Source organism: Nyctereutes procyonoides, unplaced genomic scaffold (assembly GCF_905146905.1).
Source record: "Nyctereutes procyonoides isolate TBG_1078 unplaced genomic scaffold, NYPRO_anot_genome, whole genome shotgun sequence".
NCBI classification, from domain to species: Eukaryota; Metazoa; Chordata; class Mammalia; order Carnivora; family Canidae; genus Nyctereutes; species Nyctereutes procyonoides.
The window spans coordinates 8061308-8073435 of NW_026575134.1; the positions used below are offsets into that span (position 1 = coordinate 8061308).

Sequence of the window (12128 nt, forward strand, 5' to 3'; positions counted from 1 at the left end):
TCAAGCTCCACATCAGGTTCCGGGCTCCTTGGGGAGTCTGCTTGACATTCTCTCTCCCTCTCCCTCTCTCTCTCTCTGTCCTTCCCTCCCCCTTCTCTCTCACTCCTTTTTTTTTTTTTAAAGAATGAGGAACAATTTAGCCATGATCTGCCTAGACCAAGACATCTGAGGAGGACACAGGTGAAATAGATGATGATCCTTCCATGCATTCCAGCCCATGAGACTGGGAAACTAGTTGACCTCTCCTACCCCTCACTACTCTCCACCATCTCAGAATTTAGGTTCAAGGGACAATTGGGAGATGCCAAATAGAGCGAGGTTCATTCACTGGCATTTGGCAAACTAAAGGCTCATGATATAAATGCAATTATAGAAAAAAAAGTAAGTTAACTATCCTGACCACAAATGTATGTAGATTAAGATTCATTCTCACTCTTACTCCAATGTTTCTGGAAATTTCTACATTGTGTGATATCCTCATGAAAGTAGGTACAGCAAAAACCAGTTGAATTATATTATGCAAACCAGGGACTCATAAATTAATTTTTTTCATCATTAGTTGCTTTATTTTTTAATTAATTTTTTAATTTAAATTCAATTTGCTGACATATAGTATAATATCCAGTGCTCATCCCATCAAGTGCCTTCCTTAGTGCCCATCACCCAGTCACCCCATCCCCCTACCTACCTCCCCCTGTGTAACCCTTTGTTTGTTTCTCAGAGTTAGGAGTTCTATCATGGTTTGTCTTCTTTTCTAATTTTTCCCCACTCAGATTCCCTCCTTTCCCTTGTAATCTCTTTCACTATTTCTTATATTCCACATATAAGCGAAGCCACATGATGATTGTCTTTCTCTGTTATCCTTGTGCAGGGGCCATGCTAATCTTCTCTGTATCGTTCCAATTTTAGTATATGTGCTGCCGAAGCGAGCATGATTGTCTTTCTCTGATTGACTTATTTCACTCAGCATAATATCCTCCAGTTCCATCCACGTTGAAGAAAATGGTAGGTATTTGTTAGTTCCCTTCTAATATCTGTTAATACAGGTAATCACTACACTTAAAAGTTTTCTCATGTCATGAGAAATGAATATAGAGATACCACATATATTGTATTTTAAGTATGAAAGTTTAAGGTCAATTAATGTTTGTCAGCCTTTCTCTCCATCCCAAATCAAGGCCTTCAGAGAATTGTCCTTCCCAGTAATCCCTTCCAAAGGGCTCTATGCTTCCACACCTCCTCTTTACATTGTACCCACTCACTTTGATCCACTGTGGGTAAGCTACCAATCACTCTGTTTTCACCCTAAAGGCTTGCTACACCATCTAGATGCTGACATTGAGTCCTCTGTGGACATTCTCTTTCCACTCAAGCAGGCCTACTTTCCTGTCACTCCCGGATCCTTCAGAACCTGGGAGTGGGTAGGAGCCACTCAGGATTCTTATTGCTACCCACTGCTGCTCTAAGTAAGAAGGCAATTGAGTTTAGAGGTAACATGCATGGACTTTACTGGGATTAAAATCCTGGCTCCACCAGAGCACATCCTTGGACAAGTTATTTTGTGTTTCAGAGCCTCGGTGGCTTCATTTGTAAATAGCAATGATATGAAAACCTACTTGAGCAGGCCATTCAAAGGGTTGAAGGAGATCACACATTTATCAAGCATATTGACCCAAGCCCAGCAGAGGTGTTTGACAAATAATAACTAACAATGGCATCACCTTTATTACATTTTCACTTTCGTATAAAATCAGCTTGAAGGCATTGGGTATCCAGTTGCACATGTTCTGTGCCTAACCCCACCTCAGTTTTTTTATTCATCCTATCCTCTCCTACAGATCTTTGAATTCCTTAACACCAAGGATTTTTCATTCTTGCTCCACATAAGAAATCTATCCCCATGGCTACATCTTGTACTTTTTCACTGTTTAGAACTGTTTGTCTTCTGAAATCTTGAACTTCGATATTCCGTTCTCTAAGAAACACTTCCTGTCAACTCTCTCTGGCTCCAAACACACCATTTCACATCACCAATGCCGCTGATTACTGGATAATTATGTTTTCCACAAATGATCGGTTGCTTTCTGGCTTCACTTCTTTTTGCCACGTTCAGATCCCCGAGGTCAACTACCACCCCCTTATTGACATTTCCTTTTAGCTCCACTCTTTGCTGCCCTTTCCTGGCTTCCTGCCCCACCAGAACCTGAGTCTAGATCCCCCCACATGTGCTGCCCAATGCGGTAGCCAGTCAGGACAGGCACACGTGGGCTGCAATGACTCTATCGCGCAGCACCAATGATGGAACATTTTCATCATCACAGAAAGTGCTACTGGACAGCAATGCTTTAAACAATTTACTTTTTCTCTTCTACACCTTGTGGTGAAGGACACTGATGGGTTAGACAGAACAGCTATGTGGTTAGTGCCCCTTGAAACTTTAGTGTGTTCAACCTCAAGGATCCTTAAGAATGCCTGAAGCTGTTCTGAATTAGCTTTGAATTAGCTCTGCCTCCTACCTCCTTTGGCTACCATTACAAAATTTCAACTGGTTCCCCAAACCTGCCACTTACTGCCTCCACCACCTAAAGGTTCATCACTCTCAGCAGATGCACTGGCCTTCCCTTTTCACTACAAAATAAATTATGATTAATAAGAATTCTCTTAATTCCCTACTCTGTCAGTTATAACCACATCTCTCTAGGCCCACACTTTGTTTTTTCTCCCTAATATTTACAGATAATCTTTCCACCTGTGCTTAGGATTCCCTCATCAGCCCACAAATATTTATTGAGGAGCTACTAAGTATAAAGACAATCTTAGGTTCTGAGATTTAGCTGTTAACAAAACAGTGTCCCTAGCCTCATTCTTATATTGTCAGGTAGACAACAAAGAAATATCTGAAATGGTCATAAGCAGAATGAAAAAAAAAAAAACAGGCTGGGCATTAGGGAGTGGACTCCACTCCATTAGGGTAGAGTCAATTGCTATTTTATATTAAGCAGCCAAGAAAGGCTTTATTGTCAATGCAAACCCTAGCAAAATATCATTGACATTTTTCACAGGGCTGAACAAAAAGTCCTAAAATTTGTATGGGACCAGGAAAGACCCCAAATAGTCAGAAGGAGGTTGAAAACAAAAATCAAATCTGGTGGCATCACAACCTCAGACTTCAAGCTATAGTACAAAGCTATAATCATCAAGACAGTGTAGTACTGGCACAAAAACAGACACATAGATCAATGGAACAGCCTAGAGAACCCAGAAATGGCCCTCAACTCTATGGTCAACCAATCTTTGACAAAGCAGGAAAGACTATCCAACAGGAAAAGGATGTTAATCCTTTCAGTAAATGGTGCTGAGGAATTGGACAGCCACATGCAGAAGAATGAAACTGGACCATTTTCTAACACCATACACAAAGATAAACTCAAAATGGATGAAAGACCTAAATGTGAGACAAAAATTCATCAAAATTCTAGAGGAGAACAGGCAACAGTCTCTTCAACCTTGGCCACAGTAACTTCTTGCTAGAAATGTCTCCAAAGCAAGGGAAATAAAAGCAAAAATGAACTATTGGGACTTCATTGAGATACAAAGCTTCTGCACAGCAAAAGAAACAATCAACAAAACTAAAAGGCAACATACAGAATGGGAGAAGATATTTGCAAATGACATATCAGAAAAAAGTCTGGTATCCAAGATCTATAAAGAACTCATCAAACTCGACACCCAAAAAAGCAAACAATCCAGTCAAGAAATGGGCAGAAGATATGAACAGACATTTCTCCAAAGAAGACACAAATGGCCAACAGACACATGAGAAAATGCTCCATATCACTTACCATCAGGGAAATACAAATCAAAACCACAATGAGATACCACCTCACACAAGTCAGAATGGCTAAAATTAACAAGACAGGAAACAACAAATGTTGGTGAGGATACAGAGAAAGGGGAACCTTCTTACATTGTTGTGGGAAGGCAAAGTGGTACAGCCACTCTGGGAAACAGTATGGAGCTTCCTCAAGAAGTTAAAAAGAGAGCTACCCTACAATCCAACAATTGCACTACTAGGTATTTCCCCAAAGATACATAGTGATGTGAAGGGACACCTACACCCCGATGGTCACAGTAGCAATGCGCACAATAGCCAAACTGTGGAAGGAGCTGAGATGTCCATCCACAGATGAATGGATGAAGAAGATGTGGTGTATATATACAATGGAATATTACTCAGCCATCAGAAAAGATGAATACTTATAGTTTACTTACCGATGTGGATGGAACTTGAGGGTATTATGCTGAGAGAAATAAGGCAGTTTGAGAAAGATAATTAGCATGTGGCTTCACTCATATGTGGGATATAAGAAACAGTGCAGAAGATCATAGGGGAAAGGAGGAAAAACTGAATGGGAAGTCATCAGAGAGGGAAAAAAACACGAGAGAGACTTAACTATAGGAAATAAACTAAGGATTGTTGGAGGAGAAATAGGTGGGGGGATGGGGTAAAAAGGCAAATTTGCTGATGGGCATGAAGGAGGGCATGTGATGTGATGAGTACTGGGTGTTAAAGGCAACTGATAAATTATCTGAAACTAATGATGTACTACATGTTGGCTAATTGCATTTAAATTAAAAGAAAAATAAAGGCCTTATTGAACTGGAGACAACTGAGAAGAGAGTCAGGAAGTGGGCCAAGAAGCAGGCTGGTGGAAAAAATGAGGAAATTCCTAGCAGCAGGAGTGGTAAGTGCAAAGGCTCTGGGGCAGGTGTGGGCTCAGTATATTGGAAGGATCGCAAAGGGGCCTATATGGGTGGACTATAAGTGCAAAGATAACAGAGAAGATGTGGTCAGGGGCATAGGCGGATCACGTAGCTCCTTTCGGCCACAGTAAGGACTTTGAGTGTGTTAAGAAGCCATGGAATGGTATGAGTAGGGGAGAGATCTCATCTGACTTATATTTTTTAAAGAGTCATTTTGAGTGTTGAGTTCTGATCATTCTATAGAGGAAAGGATGGAACTAGGGATATTTGCTAGGAGGTTATTGCAATAATTCAGGCGTAGTGACAAATTTAGGTCAATTGGGATGGTGGGTTAGTTAGCCTAAGTGGGGTGGCAAGAAGTGACCTGCAAACGAGCCTATTTTTCTTAAAGATTTATTTTATTTATTTTAGAAAGGGAGAGTGTAAACAGTGTGGGGAGGGGCAGAGGAAGAGAGAAACACAAGCAGCCTCCCCGCTGAGGATGGAGCCTGATGTGGAACTAGATCTCATGACCTTGACCAAGAGTTGGATGCTCAGCGGACTGCCTCATGATGGGGCCTATTTTTAAATCAGTCAAAAGAGGATCACAGACTATGCCTGAGATATTATAGGAGAAGGGACCGGCAAGGGGCAAGCAGCCAGCCCCATGTGTGGCATCTTTCTAATACCCTTAATTCTAAAGCCACATAACAAAAAATCTAAAGGGTATTTCTCCGAGAGAAAGGGATGTGCTCCCAAGTTGGCAGAGGGGCAGTGGCTGCAGGGTTGTGTTGACAGCTCCTGCTCATGGTTTTAGCTCTTCTCCAGGGCTCCAGAAACCACCAGCACACACCCCTCCAGCTAAAGGTCTAAGACTAAGATCTAAATAGTATTCAGAGAAGTAGGAAAGAGGATAAAGGAGACTGAATCTACTATTTTGAATGGAACCACAAAAGAGTCCAAATAGCCAAAGCAATCTCAAAAAAAAGCATGAAGCCAGAGGCATCACACTTCTTGATTACCATGTTATCTTACAAATTACAAAGCTATAGCAATCAGAAAGGTACAGAAAAACAGACACATCCACCAGTTGAACAGAATGGAAAGCTCAGAAATAAACCTATGCACATGTGGTCGATTAATTTGCAACAAAGGATCCAAGGATATACATTGAGGAAAGAACAGTCTCTTCAATAAATGGTGCTGGGAAAACTGGACAGTTGCATGCAAGAGAGCTAAACTGGAAAACTGGACCCCTCCCTGTCTTAGGGGTCAAAAAGTCAACTCAAAATGAAGTAAAGACTTGAATAGAAGACTTGAAATCATGAAACTCCTAGAAGAAAACAGATGGTAAGCTCCTTGACATCATTCTTGGTGATAAAATTTTGGATTGGACACCAAAAGCAGTGACAATAGAAGCAAAAATAAACAAATGGGACCACATCAAACTAAAAAGCTTCTGCACTGCACAGAAAACAATCGACTAAATGAAAAAGGCAACCTACTGAATAAGATGAAATATCTGCAAACGGCATATCTGATAAGGGGTTAATAAGCAAAAGTAAAAAATCTACACCACGCAGTAACAACAGAAACCAATCTGATTAAAAAGTGGGCAGAAGAGCTGTATAGACATTTTTCCAAAGACAGGTTCATGAAACAGTGCACAAGAACACTAGTACAGATGGCCAAGAGGTACATGAAAAGGTGCGCAATAGCACTAGTCACCAGGGAAGAGCAAATCAAAACCACAATGGGATGTCACCTCACACCTGTTAGAATGGCTATTATCAAACTGACAGAAGACGGCAACAAGTGTTGGCAAAGATGTGAAGAAAAGGGCATCCTTCGCTGTTGGTGGAAATATAAATTGGTGCAGGCACTGTGGAAAATAGTGTGGAGGTTCTTCAAAAACTTAGAAGTAGCGTGACCATACGATCCAGTAATCCCACTTCTGGATATAAATCCAAAGGAAAGAAAAAAAACCACTATCTCAGAAAGAGGTCTGCACCCCCATGTTCATTGCATCATTATTCACAATAGCCCAGACCTGGAAACAACCTAAGTGCCCACTGACTGATAAATGGGTAAAAAAAAAAATGTAGTATAGAGATAAAATGGAATATTATTCGGCCACGATAAAGAAGGACATTCTGTCATTTGCAACAATGTGGATGAACCTTGAAGGCATCATGGAAAGCAAAATAAATCAGAGAAAGACAAATACTATATGATCTCGCATATATGTGGAATTTAAAAAATATGAACTCACAGATACAGAGAACGCAGACTGGTGGTTATCAGAGGTGGAGTGTGGAGTGGGTGAAATGGGTAAAGATAGTTAAAAGGTACAGACTTCTGGGCAGCCCGAGGGGCTCAGCGGTTTAGCACTGCCTTCAGCCCAGGGCATGATCATGGAGACCTGGGATCAAGTCCCACATCAGGTTCCCTGCATGGAGCCTGCTTCTCCCTCTGCCTGTGTCTCTCTCTCTCTTTCTCTCTCTCTCTCTCTCTCTCTCTCTCTCTCATGAATAAATACATAAAATCCTTTTTTAAAAAAGGTGCAAACTTCCAATCATAAGATAAATAAGTTCTGGGGGTGTAGTGTACAGCATAAAAATAAAAATAAAAGTTAAAAGAACAACTTTAAAATTGGAAAGAGAATGGAATGGAATGGAATGGAATGGAATGGAATGGAATGGAATGGAAAGCTCAGCAACAGATAGATCAGGGGAACGAAGTATATACTGTTTATATTTATATACACTCACTGGGTGATAAGAATGGTATTCCAAAAAAAGAAGAATCAATAAATGATTCTGATTAAAGCTTTGAAAAAAAAATTTGAGGTTAAGCTCTTCCTTGTTCTGCATGCCAAAATATAGTCCAAATATCTTGGATCAAAGAATTGCCAAAAATGTAAAAAAAAAAAACTTTAGAGAACTATATAGATGAATATCTACTTGATTCCGTGATGGAGGGATGCCCATGTGGCCCAGCGGTTGAGGATCAGGGCGTGATCCTGGAGCCCGGGGATTGAGTCCCGCATCAGGCTCCCTGCATGGAGCCGGTTTCTCCCCCTGCCTGTGTCTCTGCCTTTCTCTCTCTGTCTGTGTCTCTCATGATTAAATAAATATAATCTTAAATAAAATAATTCCCTGATGGAGAAGAAGCTTCTGTGTAAAGTACAAGATTTCTACATCAGTCTACAGAAGAATATAAATTCGTCTTTGGTCAGAAACACTATAAACAAAATTAAAGGGCAAAGAACCAACCGAGAGAAATTAAAACAATATGTAGCCGACAACGGGTCAGAGTCCTTGATATAAAAAGTTCTTGTTAATAGTAAGATATATTTTAAAATGTATACATACATAATATAAATTTATATGTAATGAAATTTTATTTAACATATAAAATTATATGAGTCAAGTTCTCATAAATAAAAGATATAAACAATGGGTAAAGATATGAACTACTCAGAAGAAAGCTGTTCAGATGGACAATGATATGTTTTATCCCAACCAATAATCAAAAAACAGAAGTTAACATGAACCATATATCATATTTGGCCTGAGGGAAAGACAACACCACCCAGGCCAGAATGCAGGAAAAGAGCCATGCCTCTATGGTATCGGTTGTAATGGAAAGAGGTAAAACTCTTTAGGAGGGCGATTTGGTGATATAGAGGAAGACTGCATGCTCTTAGATCCAATAATTCAACTTCTGGGAATTTATCTTAAAAAAATAATTTTAAAAAATCAGAGATATATTCGAAAGAGTAAAAAAAATCTATCTGCAGTACTATAATTCGTAAAATTTTGGAAACAAATTCAATGCACAGTAATAGTACACAGGTTTAAAAATAAAAGCACATCTAGATGATAGATTACTCTTCAGTCATTAATATTTTCAAGGACTTGGGCCATGGAAAACAGTCACCATATCATGATAAATGAAAATTATTATACAAAATTATGTTACCAGTATGGCTGCAATTTCATTTTACATATATATATATATTATATATATATATATATATATATATATATCGATGGTGTATATATATATGGTAGGTACATGGTATATATGTGTGTGTAAATGAACATCATTAATAATCGTTAATAATTTTAATAATCATTTCTGGGAGAGATGATTAAGTGAGATTTGTACTTTCATATTCATCTGTATTTTCTACATTTTCTACCAGAACGTGTGTTACCTTGAAAACCAAGATAGATGCCATTTAAAAAGCCCTAATTTTGTACTGGGAGCTGCTGGAGGAGGGGGAGGAAGGTGCCCCTCGAGGCTGGCTTCACGGGGCTTCGCGTAGGGTACAGATGCACCAGGAGAGGGCGCCTCCGCCTTTCCCCACAGGCAGGATGGCTCAGTTACCCATCAGGGCCCTGGGATGCTCCCTGGGGCCTCAGGATCCCAGCTGGAAACATCTCTCATCCCTGGTGATCACATTCTTTTCCTGGGTCTCCCAGAAATTTGTGCAGAAGAGGGACACGTGGACCTGAACGCCTCGCAAGAGTTCCCTCTGGTCACTCTCTTGACAACACCCAGTGTGGACGGCCTGGGTCGGGTCACCCCTCTGCCCCGGTTCCACCTCAGTGGCTGCTAGAAACCAGGGGTCCCCCTCTCCTCAGCACTGGCTCTGCCTTACTGGCCACACACCCGGGTTTGTCAGGTGGCCCCATCCACACCTCCCACCTAACAGGCTGCCCCGGCCACCCGGGGTCCCTGAGCCCTACCTGGCTCTGGAAAAAGTCCATGCTATTCTCCTCGGTACCGGTTAGGGGCAGCAGATATCCTGGCATCCTCGGTTCCTAAAGGGAGCTTCCAACTTGGAGATCCTTGAATTGCTCTGGGTTGTATTCCTGGCCTGCCAGGACCTTCCTGACCAGCCTTCTGGAAGCCTGAACCTTTCACCTAGTAGCGCGCCTGCGACTCAATACTGAGCAAAGGTGACTCTGAACACCGAAGCGTCCTGGATAATTATTGCACTCTGCCTCAGGCGAGCCACTCTCATCGCTCTGTGGGTATTACAGGCCCCAGACCTCTCCTTGGGCCTATCATTCTGTCTCTCCCACACGCCTAAGTTAAGCTTTATTTTGACTCCTTAAGAAACCCTCTGGCTGGGCCTGCAAGCAACGGAGGAGCAAAGACATCTATGAAATTGCTTCTGCAAGAGCCCCGAACATATATTTATATGCATGTTCCAAACACACACACATACACACGTACATGTAAAAATCCTAACAATGGTTATTTCTGGGAGGGATGCTCATAGGGGATTCACATCTCTTACATTTATCTAATACTTTCCGCATTTCATACAAAGAATGTGCGTTAGGGGGAGAGGGGCCGGGGCCCCTGACCAGCCTGACAACTTTGCTTGCTCGAAATGCTTTACAAAAGCAACAGTGACTTGATGCTGAGCCCCCGAGCATCCTTGAACCAGAGTCTCCTTTTGGTTTAATCCCCTTGTTGCTTGTCAGCAACTCTGCATCTGGCCGATGCAGGTGGGGACACTGGGGATTGCGCGGTGACATTCTAGCCAGCGACAGAACCATCGTGTGTGGCCCTATCCCGCCGGCGGGAGCTGTCTGTCCCGGTGGCTTCTCATAGTGCGCTTGCCCATCTTTCCAGGGCTCTGCAGAGCAGGACACCGACAGTTCAGTTCAGTGGGCAGAACTTTCTGGAGAAAGGAGAAAGCAACACCTGCTATGTAGCAGGCAGGCTTTCTGTGCTTTGTAGGCTCGGCTCCTGATTCCTCTCAGCAACCTTCTGAAGGGGGTGCCACGATTCCCAGCGTTCATTTGTCAGGATCTGAGCCACTCAGTGGACGTTTGTGGACGTTAAACATGGTGGAAGACGAATGCGAACCCAGGCAGTCCAGCTGCCCAACCAACTCCCTTCACCGTCACCTTTCCGCACGTCTTCAGATGGACCTTTTGCTAATTCAGATCCCTGGGGGTGCAGAGCCTGGGCCTTCGGTCACCAGGAGGCCATGGGTCACTGCATCCACCCAGATCATTCGGGTCCTCTTCATGATGGGCTGTCCTGTCCAGTCAGATGTCACCGGGGCCAGTGTAAACCCAGAGTCACTTGGGATGCGATGGTTCTAGAGGCCACCTCCATCTTAAGCCAAGGAAGACGCTGTTCTGGGGAGGACCTTCCTTCTCGGAACAAGGACCCTTGGTGAGATTTGGCCTTTCCATGCCTCCATCTGAAAGCTAAGCTCTTCTCTGGGAGTTTGGATTGAAGGTTAGGGATGATGGCTCAGAGGGGGAAAGTGTGAAATGGTAATCGCTTTCATATGACACTTGAGAAATGTTATAATAAAGCTGAGTAAATTGGAGCATGAGTTAGCCCGGTCTTTTGCCTAATGATGTCACCCACTTTCTGCTTCCTCCAGCCTATGATTAATAAAAGGGGGATTATTACAGTAACTCATTCCTAGTGGGCAGCAGTGACGTCAGCAACAGCTGAGCAAACTGACTACATTTAGTCGTGCGTGTGTATGTGGGCATTTTTTTTTTTTTCCCTGTGACTAACATGAAGCTAAGAGCATCTAATAAAACAAAAGCTCCTTGAAATTTGGGGAACTTACTGGGTGAACTCTTTTTTTTCTACAGGGAACACCATTTTAACTTTTCTCATTTCACAGTTACATGATGTTGGAGTTGGCCAAATCACATGATTGGCTTTCTGCCCCTGTTCCTTAAGTGATCCCAAATTGACCCCTGCTCTCGGGGAAAGAGGGTTTTTCCTTCTAATACAATGAGCTGTTTTCCTTGTGATTACAATGGCTCTTCCTTCCTTCATGGTTCTACTCCGTCTTTAAAGTAGAGTGAGCATTAGGAAGAGGGACTGTGGCCATCGGTTCTTTTTTTGGAAGTTGAAGATGAGTTGGAGAATCCCGAGGTTCTAAACTCAGAACACTGTGCTCACAGTTTGCTTTTCCAAGCAGATAAAGGCTTACAGAGGTCCTGCTTGCTCGTTCACCTTTGCAAACTTGACCTTCCTAAAATGAGAGCAAGGCACCTGGAAATATTTACTAACTGAGCTGAACCGCTGCCAGAGCGCACCCGTCAGTGTGCACAAAAGTAGGAAAGTACACAGTGACCGGAACGAGGGCGCTCCCATCGTGCGGGTCTGGACGTGCCTCGCAGGTGCTCCCACAGAGGCGCAGAACCTTTGGACTCTTTCTACCAGCACACGAGGGACACAGCAATTCACTGATTAAAAAAAAAAAAAAAAAAAAAAAGGTACACAAAAAACTGTCCCCAGCCTTCCCTGCGTCTTCCCCTCCGAAGTTACAATTGGGGAACAGGTCGTGGGGGTGTCTTTGTGGATAGGTAACGCTGGATTAGCAT

The 12128-nt window shown here is 42.5% G+C and overlaps 1 non-coding gene across 1 annotated transcript; it reads right to left on the reverse strand.

Moving 5' to 3' along the window:
• Positions 1–831: 831 nt before the first annotated feature.
• On the reverse strand, positions 832–933 carry LOC129494454 (U6 spliceosomal RNA). The gene has a single exon (XR_008661348.1). It is a non-coding gene; the product is annotated as a U6 spliceosomal RNA (small nuclear RNA).
• Positions 934–12128: the final 11195 nt, after the last annotated feature.